We start from the raw sequence: 14255 nt of genomic DNA on the forward strand, positions 1-14255 counted from the left end.
CGTACAAGTTTTTGTGTAGACCTACATTTTCATTTCTCTTGCTGGGTCATTGGATAACTATGTTTAACATTTTTAGGAACTGCTAGCCGATTTTCCAAAGGGGCTGCAATTTTTTTGTATCACTCCCCCCCCCCCCAGGCATGTATGGGGGTTCTAATTTCTCTACATCCTCACTAAGCCACTTGTTATTATCTGTGTTGTTGATTCTAGCCATGCTACTTAGTGTGAAGAGGTAACTCATTGTGGTTTTGATTTGCATTTCCTTTATGGCTAATAGTGTCGAACATCTTTTCATGTAGCCTATTTCTTTTTAAAATGCAGATGTGCTTGCTGTTTTTGGTTAGGCAGAAAAACCTGTTTGACAGGAACTCCATCTTTTTTTGTCTTTTTTGTCTTTTTTTTTTATGAAGTAGACACTGGGGTCCTAGTAAATGTTTAGCGATTGGGAAGCGAGGGAGAAGCCCTGCTTTTCAGCACTTGCCAGTTTCTGTCGTGTAAGTACTCCCACCAAGGCAGATTTCCAGCCACCAAGGTGCCACTGAAAGTGGAGCAGGGAAACGGTGTGCACAGTAGGCTCTCACGAACTGCCATGGGCTGACTCTGTGGCATCAATGGAAGGAGAGAGTGGGCAAAGGGAGCCTCATTTAGGGCTGCCTGGCATTGTGCAACGTGGCTGCTGTATGGCTGGAGGGCTGCCGTTCACCTGTTAGCCTGAAGAGGAAAGAATATAATGTTATTGAGGGTCTAGCACCTATCGAATGTTCACCACAGTCTTCTGAGGCAGGTGTTACTATCTTATTTTCAGAGAAATCCAAGGTTTAGAGAACATAGGAAGGAACTCAGTGATTCACAGCTATGAATGTCAAAGTGTAGACATTTGAGTACAAAGCATATTATTGTACTCATTACTATCATTTGTCACAGCAAAAGGGTACAAAGCAAAATCAGCAGAAGGAAAAGGCACATGGGGTAAAGTCCAGAGGAGACCAGGCACAAGCTTGCAAGACCCCTTTTCTCAGTGGAGTCCCACAGGACCTGCTTAAAAACTCCCATCAGTGAGTTGTCTACCAGGAAGCTCATTAGAGACCCAGTGCCCAAGCTTTTTTTGTTTTTTTGTTTTTGTTTTTTTTTTATTGGGGACTGGTTGGGGATATAGGCACCGTCTGTCTAGCATGTACCACATTGCAGACTCCAGAAGGCAAAGCAGATGCTCAGCATAAACCATATTGTTTGTACGAATAGTTTAGGCACAAAGAGCTATTCTTACCAGTGCTGGGAATGGTGGGATCTTCCCAAAGTCCAAGTTCCCAGAAGCCAGCCAGTGGCCAACTGTAGAAAGGCAAGTGGACCTTTCTAAGAATAGCAGTCTCGAGGGGCGCCTGGGTGGCTCAGTCGGTTTAAGGGTCCGAGCTCAGCTCAGGTCACGATCTCACGGTCCGTGAGTTTGAGCCCCGCGTTGGGCTCTGGGCTGATGGCTCAGAGCCTGGAGCCTGCTTCGGATTCTGTGTCTCCCTCTCTCTCTGCCCCTCCCCCATTCATGCTCTGTCTCTCTCTGTCTCAAAAATAAACATTAAAAAAAAAAGGAAAAAAAAAAAAGAAAAAGAAAAAAGAATAGCAGTCTCAAGCCTGCTCTGTTAACTCTTCTCCGCACACTAACTAAATGCAAAAACAGGAGAGAAAATTGAGAAAGTCCAGAGACTATGCCTGCTTGTATCTTATTATATCTGCCTTTGCCTCCTAGCGCTTGTATAGAATTGATATATGGTAGGTTTCTAATAATGGCTCACTGAGTTGTGCACATCCTCGTTTTGATACGCGGCTTCTGTGTGTATGTGTGTGCGCGTGTGTGCTGTCTGTAAAGCCTCGGTGCTTAAAAGGTTCTGCGTTGACCTAAATCATGATTAATTACGACTGCTTAGCCCAGACGTCTCACTGTAGCTCATCACCCTACTCTGAATTCTCGGTGGCTTTTCTCTCCTGAAAGACCTTCATTTGAAATACCGAGGTTTGCCATTCGTGTCTCGAGTGGAAATATTGTTTCTTTTGTTCCAGTGGCCCCAGACTTCAGACTCACTTTTACATCAGTGAACTTTGACTAAAAATGGAACAGTTTCCTCCACCTGATCTCCTCTGTGTCTGGGTCCTGTGTTGGGGTCACTCCTTGCTTTGTTCTCACGAGCAAGGGCTGACTGAATTTTCTGCATGCTATCCCGTTGTCTCAAGCACATTCAAAGGGGCTTTGCAGAAGAGGAACAGTTCTGGGAAAGAGCTGGTCAGGATACCGTGAGCTGACTAAAACCCAGGTTCCTTTTTTTCTGGGTTACCAGACAGACCAGTTAAAGAAAAGAAAGCTTACCTTCTCTTTGGCCTGCTCTCTCAGTTTTCAAGTGAAGTTGAAATTATTTTCCTGCCCATGGTTTTGCATAATTATTTTTCCACTAATTGTGTTAATGTCATGACTGGAAATGTTCTTTATTTAGAGTTAAGAAAAGCAAATTTTCTGAATAAAACAAGAAGCATTGGTTATGATGTTAGACGGCTAGTGTCCAAATCCCAGATTCTGTTACTCACCAGTTTATATGGTGCTAGATTAAAGTGAACCTAGCCACTTTGCACCTCAGTTTTGTCATCTGTAAAACAGGAACGATAGTAGTTACTACCTCATAGGCTTGTAGTGAGACTCAATTGAGATATCTAAAACTTGCACTAAACGAATTTAAAGCAAAGTCTGCCATATAGTGAGCCTTGAAGAAAAGTTCGTAATATTGCCCTTACTGTTAAACCCTCAGTGTATGTAAAACTCTGTTCTCTCTTTTTGACTGTTTATGCTGCTTTGAGTAAATTAAATTCCTTACCCTCTACCCCGTACTCCTTTAAAACTTTATTTAATTAACAATGGAAATTTTAGGATAACTGTTTGAAACAAGTTCCAGTATGGAGAATAAAAGCCTGTTCACCATAAAACAAGCCTGGAATATGCTGGAATCAGATAGCCCAGGAATGCGCCTGTGACTCTGACTTTGAGAGCTGACGAACCACTGACCGGGCTCTTGGTTTTTCTGGGGGGAAAGGAGACTACTTCTCTTCTTCCCTTGGAATGCAGCCCCGTCCAAGTCTCGAGTCTCACAGCCTCCTTCTGCCAGGCCGGATTCTGAGAACATTCTGGTTCCCCTGTTCCTTTCTCCTCTTTCCTTTTCCTTCTTGTGGCCTGCTTGTGTTTCTTAGATCCTGCTGACTTGTTCTTACATCACCAGCTAGAAGTGACCTCCCTGCCCCTGTGATAACCTCCAAGCCCTTCTTGTTCATGCAGTGAATAATTGGCATTTATTTCCTCATGTGAACTTCCTTTCTGGCTGCTCGTTCTTGTCCCCTTCAAGAGTTGGTACTCCTCGAGGTTCTATTCTAGGGCCTTTTTTCCCATTCTGTACTTGTCCTAAAAGGCATTGTCCATTCCAGTGGCTTCGGTTAGCATCTGTGTGCTTCCTGATGACTTCTCCAATCTATATTTCCCAGCCTGATGTCTATCCTGTGGTCTAAGAGTTTCCTCAGGCATCTCAACTCCAAAGTGTATGAAAAGATGTTCAGGATGTCCCCATCACTCTAACTCAGTAATTGTACCATGGTCTACCCAGTTGCTGGTGCCAGAAACCTGGGAGTTGGTCTGAAGTTACCCCTCTCCCTCACCCTCTCTCATGTCTGGACTCCCAACAGGGTTTGCTAATTCTGCTTTCTAAATATATCTCAGTCTTGCCCTTTTCCCTGTCTCTATACCACCAGGATCCAAGCTGTCACTGCCTCTTCTTGGATAAATACAGTAGCCCTTGTATCAGTTAGAATTAACATAGGCCATATATCACATAGGACACCTAAGTAATAGTAGCTTAAACAAAACAGAACTTTTTTTTTCAATGTGGGGGTGGAAAAAGACCAGAAGGAAGCAGGCTGTCCTGAATGGGTGTGGTGGATCCAACCCAGGCACCTTGGATCCTGGCTTTCCCTTCCATTGTCTTAGCTTCTATCTTTCATTTTGGCCCAAGATGACTGCTGGAGTTCCAGCCATCTTGACTGCATTGCAGGCTGGAAGAAGGAAGAAAGACAGAAAAGCAAGAAAGGACTTTTCCTATCTGAGTTAAGTCCCTTTAACAGTTTTCCCTTATGCTCCACATAGGATTTCCACCTAGATCTCATTGACTAGAATGTAGCCGCATGGCCATACCTGGCTGCAGAGGGTGCTGAGAAATAGTCTTTTAGACTCAGTATCAATGTACCCAAGTAAAAGGGTTCTGTTACTGATGAGAAATGGATACGATGGGCAGACAACTAGGGATCTCTGCCATGTTCTACTGTACTCCTCTTTTCATGTTGTGCCCTCTCCAGTCTGTTGTACCTGAAGGCCATAGTGATCTTTAAAAACACAAATATAGCCATGTCCCTCTCCTGCTTCAAGCCCTTTAGGAGCTTCTTGTTTCCCCAATTCAAATCTTAAAAATCCTCAGTATGGCCTATGGTCAAGCAGCCTGCCTGCCTGTCTACATTAATCTGCAATTCCTTCTGTTCCTCACTCTAGCGTTCCAGCTCACCAGTCTTTCTGTTCCTTGAAGGCACCCAGCTCCTTTCCACCTTTACAGCTTATACGTTTGCTGTGTCCTCTGTCTAGAATCCATATTTTCCCTCCCTTAACTGGCTAACATCTCCTTCAGCTTTCAGCTTAAATATCACTTACTCAGTACAAACTCTCTGATTCCCCAGGTTAGATTAATGTTCCCTGTATAATATCATCTTTCACTTTTACCTTTTTTAAAGTTTATTTATTTATTTTGAGTCAGAGAGAGAGAGAGAGAGAGAGAGAGGCAGAGAGAGGGAGAGAGAATCCCAAGCAGGCCCACACTATTAGCACGAAGCCAGACTTGGGACTCGAACCCATGAACTTCAAGATCGTGACCTGAACCTAAGCCAAGAGTCAGATGCTTAACGGACTGAGCCACCCAAGTGCCCCTTTCACTTTTACTTTGTATCTCCTATCTCCATGTAATAAATTATTGGTGCAATTATTTTTTCAGTCTTTCTCTAATCTCTAAACTTCGCAAGGCAGGTGAAGGCATTGCTTAGCAACCTGTGGCAAATAATAAATGATTAGTAAATGAGTGAATGGGATCCAGGTTCAAGGATGTATATGATGGATTTATTCCAAATCATGTTAAAGAGAGATATAAAAGAAAGACATAAAGACAGGTATCTCGCTATGTAGTCAGATACTCAGGATCAGGTGTGAGTAAGAAGTTGGGATTAGTAAGAAGTAAATCTGAAATCATCAAATCTGGTCCAGTTAGGACTGTTTATCTTCTAGGGAGGCAGCTTCCTAAGGGACCGTGTAGTGGGCTTTGAAGCCAGATAGATCTGCTCTGAATCCTGATCTGTCATTTACCAGCTGTGACATCAGGCAATTAATAAAACTCTGAGTCACATTTTCTTTCTCTGGAAATGGAGGAAACACTTACCCTGCAAGGCTATTTGTTTATGAGTATCTGGCAAATGGAATATTACAAATTATTGTATCTGATGGGTCAAAAAACACCTTAAGAAGGAAGCTAATTTCTACTTTAAAAGCAGAGACAATGGAGAACGTTCTTCCTGTCACTTCCAGGTCATTCTGGGTACACATCTTTTTGCATAATGAAAATAAAGATTGCGTTTTGGTCTCGGGAACAGAAGGGCTTTGGAACCTTTTGTAAGCCTTTTTTTTCCCCCCGATTATTTATTTAAAATGTTTATTTTCGAGAGAGACAGAGCACGAGTGGGTGAGGGACAGAGAGGGAGACACAGAATCTGAAGCAAGCTCCAGGCTCCAAGCTGTCAGCACAGAGCTTGACGTGGGGCTTGAACCCACAAACCGCATGATTATGACCTGAGCTGAAGTAGGACGCTTAACTGACTGAACCACTCAGGTCCCCCCCCCCCTTTTTTTAAATTTACTAAACTTGCATAGTGCTTACCTTATATTATGCAAGGTCTTACATGCTTCATAATCATTAACTTTAATCCTCTTAACTTTGTAAGGAAGATACCGTTTCCATTCCTGTTTTACAGCTTGCTCAAGGTTACAGAGCCAGCCACCACGGCAAAGCCAGGATCCCAGCCCAGACTGTCTGATTCTCAAGCTCTGAACCATTACTCTGCACTGCTTCTGGGTAATTTTGTGAGACTTTCTGGCTGGCTAAATTGTGTGTTAACCTCGGGATCAGACCTGTATTTGATCTTTATATTAACCAGACCATGAATTAGCCTTTAAGAAAGCCTAACAAACTGGTAAAAGTGTGTCTTTGTAACATTACTCTTCTGCCCTGAAAGAAAAGAGACTTTGACCAAATTTTGACCAAGTGTGCTCTCTGCTACTGTGTGTGAAGGCTGTGAGTTGCCAGAGATTAACTGTTTCTAACGTAAAAAGGAAGTGCTAATATAGTTGCTTGCTGATTCAGTATTGGTTTCATACTATAAGACAGAACTAAAATAACAGCCTCAAAGAATAAAAATAGTACAGTCACATGAAGCGTCAACCGTCCTTTTTAAAAACAGGATTTAAAAACATGGGTTGTAAAACCCATGAAGTAAAGGTTAATCTCTTTTTTTTTCTGGTTGGAGAGAGTAGATATGGGTAGACACTTGTCTGTTCTATTGTGTCCCTCTGTAATTTTAGGGTATTGATGCTGTTAAGACCCAAGGAAGAATCTCGTTCATGCCAGTTTATTTTATAAGTCAAATTTGGCATCATTCTCTGGAGTCTAGAAGGTAGGTAGGAGGGACTTTTCTTAAAAAGAGCTAGTGGCTTTTGCTTTTATTTTCCCTAAGGGGTAATATGGTTTTGAAAAAGAACATTAATAGCTAAACTTATTGAGCACTTACCACTTGTCAGTTTTATTCCAAGAGCTTCCTATGACTTGACTTTTTTTTTTTTTTTAAACGTTTATTTATTATTGAGAGACAGAGAGAGACAGAGCATGGGCATTGGAGGGGCAGAGAGAGAGGGAGACACAGAATCTGAAGCAGGCTCCAGGCTCCGAGCTGTCAGCACAGAGCCCAATGTGGGGCTCGAACTCACGAACTGTGAGCCGAAGTTGGAGGCTTAACCGACCGAGCCACCCAGGCGCCCCAATATGACTTGACTTTTTAAGTTTACAGCAACTGTATGAAGTTGTTTGCTAGTACTCATCCCCTTGTATAGCTAGAGAAACTGAAGCCCAGAGAAGTTAAGTGACTTGTTCAAGGGGATACAGCAAGTAAGTGGCAGAGCCGGGATCCAAACTCAGGCAGTCTGGCTGCAGCGTCTTTGCTCTTGAGCAATGAGAACTTTGTTGTGGAATCCTGCTGGCTCTTAGTCTAAGGAGATAAAGCAAAGGATAGTGGTTCATCCTTTTATTTGTCAAAAAGCTACCCACTTTTTCTTTCCCCGAAGAACAGTCCCACCCAGTGACAGAACCAGGCTCAGCTTTCTGTCTTCAGCGGCGGGGACCTTTGCATGTTAAAATATAATCCCTTGAGGCCACAGTTCCTCATTGCCTGGAAGATTAATGACGCAACTCCTCAGCACTCCATGCAGAGCCATTCATAACCTGATCCTGACTCACCTTCCCAATCTCGTCTCCTGCCTCTTCCGCCCATCCCTCCATTCGTTGGAAAATACTACACACAACCAGGCTTGCCCTGCCATGTTCTTTTGTAGTGACCGACCTTCGCTTGTGAGGTTTCCTATGTAAAAACATCTCTCCTTTCTTTGCTGGGAAAGCTCTCATTCGCGATTCAAGGCTCTGCTCGAAGAGGCAGCTCATCTGTGCGGCCTTCTCAGACTCTTTTTCTGGAAGAATTAACCTCTTCTTCCTTTATGTCCCACTGCGTTTTGCTCAGTGAAGAACTTTCCGTATTGCCTTATGAGTAATCATTTCTTGCCACTCAGGTGGAAATTCCTGGGGAGGAGAGCAGACACTGCAGAAATATTGACTAAAAGAGTGAAGGGCTGAGGTGGCATGAGAGAGACGATAGAAAGGCGTGAGGATATTTCAGTTAATTCCTAGCCTTGTCTGTTATCTTGTCTGTGGACTATATAAGACTTTTTGATTTGGGGACGTAAACTATTCAGTGTGACCTGCTTTCTTTCATAACCAGGAATGAAAAATTTCCAGATTGTGACGTTCACACGGAAACCTCTGTCAACAAGAAAACAGCTATCAGGTTAGCGATCAAAATAGTGTATGATTTAAAAGAGCTGCTATTATTCTAGATTAACTGATTTTTTTTTTTTTTTTGAGAGAGAGAGAGAGTGCAAGCAGGGGAGGGGCAAAGGGAGGTAGAGAGAGAATCCCACGCAGGCTCCATGCTTTGCATTGGGCTCGATCTCACGACTATGAGATCATGACCTGAGCTGAAATGAAGAGTCAGACACTTAACCGACTGAGCCACCCACGCGTCCCAACTGTCAGACTTTTAAAATCTGGTTAAGTTAAATCTAATACAAATTCCAACAGTTTCCTGGGTCGTCAATACCATTCGTTGACTGGGTTCTGACCATGCTGGGTGCTGTTGGTAATCACACCAGAGAATGGGCACCGTTCCCATTCTCATGCAATGTTCAGTCTGTTTCAGGCATCCGCTATGTAACAAGAGCCTCACAAATCATAACTGTGGTTATAATTAAGCAGAAGTTAGGAAAAGTACAAATGGTTTGTATTTCAGATGAAGTGTGTGAGTAGGATGAAAGTGCACTAAATATACAAAATGTATTCCGTTGATCAGAAATCACCAATATTTGATCATTTTGGACTTACAATTTCTTATGGTTTGACATGATATTACCTTAGTGATTGATGAAAAAAGCCACCTCTCTTTCGGAATCCACTTTAAAGCCTGTGCCTGGTAATATGGAGGTTTCAGATGTACTCACTGTACTTACTACAATAACTCCTACATGTTCCTCGAAAGCCTTCCAAGGCTGGTGGCTGTCTAGGTGGAGTGAAGCATCACACCCTCCAGAAGGGAAGTGAGGGAATGAGGAAGAGAAAACCAAACAGACCTTGTCCCCATTGCAAGTGCTGGTGGGCTCACAGGGCGTGGCCTTGCTCTCTGGGCCATGGGGATTTTGTATTTGGCATTGGGGGCGTCTCTTAGAATGTATTCTGCAACACAGATTAACTTTTGCCAGAGTATTAAAAAGTTCATTGCATTAGTGATCGTAAACTAAGAGGGGATGAATAGTTTCACTATGGCCCTCAGCTGTGATCGCCAATAAAGAGCATAGCAGTACAGCCTGGACTTCTGTATCTTCGTTTGCCCTTGGTCAGTTGTTTGACCTCAGTGCTCCATTTACTCAATTATAAAATGCAGATGCTAAATAACTCACTACTTCAACAGGGTCAGCGGTTCTGTAATTAATTACTGAGCATTTTGAGATTGACGGATGCAAGAAGCTGTGTGAATGTGACCACTAAGAGCAGTTGTGTTAACATCTGGGATCGTTTCTTCTTCTGAATCTGGTGGAGACATTACCACAAGTATAACCAAAGCTTTATTAGTGGCAATTAAGTAAAGTGATCAAATCTACTTTTTTTCCAATTTGTAATGGACACTTCTTATATTCTCACAAAAATTTTTTTATAAGTAGATCCTATAACTTTGATCAGGATTTTGAAAAATGTGATGGAGAGGGGCACCTGGTTGGCTCATTCAGTTAAGCATCTGACTTCAGCTCAGATCATGATCTCATGGTTTGTGAGTTCGAGTTCCACATTGGGCTCTCTGCTGTCAGTGTGGAGCCTGCTTCAGATCCTCTGTCCCTGTCTCTCTCTGCCCCTCCCCCGTAGTTCTCTCTCTCTCTCTCTCTCTCTCTCTCTCTCTCTCTCTCTCTCCCTCTCTCCCCCCACCCCTTCTCAAAAATATATAGACATTAGGGGCGCCTGGGTGGCTCAGTTGGTTGAGCATCCGACTCTTGGTGTTGGCTCAGGTCATGATCTCAGGGTTTTGTGAGTTCGAGCCCCGTGTGGGGCTCTGCACTGGTAACGTGGAGCCTGCTTAGGACTCTCTCCTTCTGCCCCTTCCCCACTTGGCTGTGTCTGTCTCTCTCAAAATAAATAAATTAAAAAAAAAATTAAAAAAATGTGATGGAGAGAAGTATTTTTTAGCCTTTTATTACAGAAAGTTTCAAACATACTCAAGAGTGGACAGGGTAGTCAGGTGACCTCCATGTACCCAGCACCCAGCTACCTAACCCTGACTCACACTTCCTTCCACGTCCGTGGTCATGTAGCAAATCCCTCCCACTCCCGTTACCCAGTAGAAGTCCTGTCCTTTCCTCTACAGTTGCTTTAGTGTCCATCTGCAGAAGATAGGGAGTACTCATCTTACGTAGAGCCTTAATGCTCTCACCCCTAAACATATCAAGAGAGCTTCCATGATGTCGTCAAGCATCCAGTCAGTAGAAGAAATTGTTTTGTTTTGTTGTAATATTTATTTATTTATTTTGAGAGAGAGAGAGAAAGAACAAACAGGGGAGAGGCAGAGAGAGAGAGAGAGAAAGAGAAAGAGAGAGAGAGAGAGAATTCTAAGCAGGCTCCATGCTCTGCACAGGGCCTGATGTGGGGCTTGATCTCACAAACCATGAGATCATGACCTGAGTTGAAATCAAGAGTCAGAGGCTTAACCGACTGAGCCACCCAGGCACACTTGGAAAAAATTGTTTTGTTTTTTAAAAAATTAAAAAAATATATTTATTTATTTTTGAGAGAGACAGAAAGAGAGGGAGACAGAATCTGAAGCAGGCTCCAGGCTCTGAGCTATCAGCCCAGAGCCCGACGCGGGGCTGGAACCCATGAACCGTGAGATCGTGACCTGAGCCGAAGTCGGACCTTAACCAACTGAGCTACCCAGGTGCCCCAGAAGAAATTGTTTTTAAAATCATTTTATCTATAGAAGTTTCCCAGTTGACAGGTTTTATTACAAAAGTTTTCTGTTGATTATTTGCAACACAAAGTGGCTATTCCTATAGAAACCATAGTAAAGGAATGATTAGTACCCATCAGACCCACAGAAACCCATGGAACACATATGAGGCCATCTGTGTGTTTTTCTTTGAATATCTTTCTGAAGGGAGAGTTCCTCTTCTGAAGGGTGATTCCTCTTCTCTTACTAGACATCTTGCGTTAAGACTCACATTTTGTCTTTCTTGCCAGTGTTCTCGCGGTGATTCCTTCTCCCTCCCCCTTCCCCATCTTCCTTGATCTCTTCACCCTCTCTCACTCCCTTTCCCACCCCCAGGCTTGAACAGAAGCAAAAGGAAGGCATTGTTCCCAGCACTGCTGGCTGATTGTCTTCACTGGGGGAGAAGAAAAAGGAAGGGATGTTGCTTCCCTAAAGGCAGCATGCTGGTCTGGAGAAGCTGCCATTATTTGCAGCTTAATATTTTGGAGGTATTGAGAAAACAGACTGCAGTGTGATCCTCTTAACACTAGAGAGAACTGGAGAAATATATAGGGGTCCTGCAGACAGTTATGTAAAGACCAAGTGAATGTTCCGCTTTTGCAGTATCCTAGCGAAGCTCCATTCATTTTTAGAAAATACAGATTTACAGTTTATACTTGCACGCATGCATCTTTGCCCTCCACTCACGTCACATAAGCAGAGAGAGGGGTTTTTCTTAGTGGAGGAACTGGTCAAGTGTGGGCAAGGTGGAGGTAAGGTTCTTGAAGGCCCGTGAGCCCCGCAACTTTTCGCCTGTCCAGAAACTCAGTCCTGCCTCCAGGTCACAGGCTGGCCTCCTGGGGGAGCCTGTGGGGTGGTGGCCACAGGGGCTTCCCTCTCCCAGGGCTGCTGTTTTTCTGCAATACCACTTCATCAGTCCATTTGGCCATGGTGGCATTCCTGGGGGTGGGGTGGGAATTGTACCCCCAGTGCTGAAGTTGTAGGTCCCTTGCGCATGCAAAAGCCACAGAGCAGGCCACTGTGTGCTCACCGGGTGACACTGCCCCCCACCACCCATCCTGGAAATTGCACTTTCTGTCCTGCTCTGTTAGCTGTCTGTAACTCTCACCCACCCCGAAACTCACAAAGTTTATGTCTCCCAAGTTCCTCTTGTTTGTGTGATTCTAGGTATTTCGGCTTTCTTGAAGATAAAGTGGCACTAAAAAACCCCTGCACACATGACGTGTCCACTGGAGAGCCTCGGACATACATGCACGCACACACACATACACGTGGCTCTCAGAATCCCTGGTACCGTAGCAGAGCGCTACTAGTCGGTGTTAACCATAGAGATGCAAGAACTGAAACCTTGGTCTGAGGGCCTTCCTTCTCTTTGGCTGCTTAAAAAAACCAGAAGGTAAACAGATTTGCAGGGTCAGACCCAATGATTCCCATCTGTGGTTGAGGAGGGATCCCCTGGCAGTAGTTCAGAGTATCTCGGAGGCTCGTAACATGACCATTACTCTGTGAGTTGGGTGTTCACATGTGGCAGGACACTTCAGTTGAACAGGGGACCGAGGAAGCAGGGCCTCTTGGATCCGGAGAGTTCCTCTTGGATCCTGGCAGTTCTTGGCATGCCTGGACCCACCGTTGTGGCAGATATCTGAGAGAGCAATGGCAAAAATGAAAGCAGCCAACTTCTTCTCTGAAATAGTCACATGGTGGCTCTGACTGGATAATATGAAATTAAACCTAAGGAAGGCCTCCTGTCCACTTAGCCGAAGCCCCTCCTATTCACGCATGTCCTCGTCCATTCATTGACTTACTCAACCAAGTCATTGAGCACCTGCCCTGTGCCAGGCTATGACATGCCAGCACTGTTGTAGGTGCTGGAGAGGCAGTACGTCTGTGCTCACTGAGCTTCCAGTAGGTGGCCTTCATCATGCTTGCCTTGAGAAAGGGAGTAATGAGACCGGAAGAAAGAAGAGGGTAGGAGCAGGTACCAACTTTAGGGGAAGGTGTAAAATTAATTTTATTTCTCTACCAGAAATTAATTTAATGCTGGATGAATTGGATGGATGGATGAGTTGTTTCTAAATTGGGACAAATACTAAGGTATAACCTTCACTGAAATGAGAGCTGATTGATTACCTACTTGCAGCCCTTTGTAAAGTGAAGTTGTTTTGCTTAATTTAAATATCTATTGGGGCGCCTGGGTGGCGCAGTCGGTTAAGCGTCCAACTTCAGCCAGGTCACGATCTCGCGGTCCGTGAGTTCGAGCCCCGCGTCGGGCTCTGGGCTGATGGCTCAGAGCCTGGAGCCTGTGTCCGATTCTGTGTCTCCCTCTCTCTCTGCCCCTCCCCCGTTCATGCTCTGTCTCTCTCTGTCCCCCAAAAAATAAATAAACGTTGAAAAAAAAATTAAAAAAAAAATCTATCTATCTATCTATCTATCTATCAGAGAGGGCATAAGAGCGCATGTGCATGCCAGCATGAAAAAGGGGCAGAGAGAGAGGGAGACAGAATCCCAAGGAGGCTCCGTGCTGTCAGCGCAGAGCCAGATGCAGGACTCAGACTCACAAACCGTGAGATCATGACCTGAGCCAAAATCAAGAGTCAGATGCTTCACCAACTGAACCACTCAGGTGCCATTTTGCTTAATCTTTATACCTATTTTTCTCTTTTGTTGGATTTGTTGGTTTTTCTTTTTTAAGTCTATGATTTAGAACACAAAATTATTAGCAAAGAATTTCATAGTTTCCAAGTCTAATCAATTTCAAGTTCCATGAGGGCAGGGGCCATATTTTCTTTAGTTTTATTGAGGTATAATCAATACACAGTAAACTGCATACATTTAAATTGTATTATTTGATGAGTTTTAATATATGTACACACCAGTGAAACCATCACTATGATAAAATGAACACATCCATCACCCCCAAAATCTTCCTCGTGCCTTTTTGTAATTCATACCTCCCTTTTCATTCCCACCATCCCTAGTTATCACTGATCTGATCTTTGACACTATAGATTAGTTTGCATGTTTACTAGTATTCTAGAATAAACTCATATAGCATGTATTTTTTTTAAACTAGCTTCTTTCACTTAGCATATTATTTTTAAATACATCTATTTGGTTGTATCAATAGTGTATTTTTTTATTACTGAGTAGTATTCCACTGTATGGATATATCACTATTTGTGTATCCATTCACCTGTTGATGGACATTTGGGTTGTTTCCGGTTTTCAGCTATTAGAAAGAAGCTGCTATGAATATACTTGTACATGTCTTTGTATGGTCAGATACCTTTCAT

The 14255-nt window shown here is 43.6% G+C and overlaps 1 protein-coding gene across 3 annotated transcripts in view; it reads left to right on the forward strand.

Annotated features, from left to right (window-relative positions):
* The window catches only part of TEC (tec protein tyrosine kinase), a 125453-nt gene that overhangs the window by 63053 nt on the left and 48145 nt on the right, over positions 1–14255 (forward strand). Inside the window, exon 2 of one of the 3 annotated variants that reach the window (XM_047856562.1) lies at positions 6088–6188. The exons of the other annotated variants lie outside the window; for them this stretch is intronic. The gene's annotated coding sequence lies outside the window, so the exon portion shown is untranslated. The remainder of the gene's footprint in view (positions 1–6087; positions 6189–14255) is intronic. 3 annotated transcript variants of the gene reach the window in all.

Source organism: Prionailurus viverrinus, chromosome B1 (assembly GCF_022837055.1).
Source record: "Prionailurus viverrinus isolate Anna chromosome B1, UM_Priviv_1.0, whole genome shotgun sequence".
In the NCBI taxonomy this organism is placed as follows: Eukaryota; Metazoa; Chordata; class Mammalia; order Carnivora; family Felidae; genus Prionailurus; species Prionailurus viverrinus.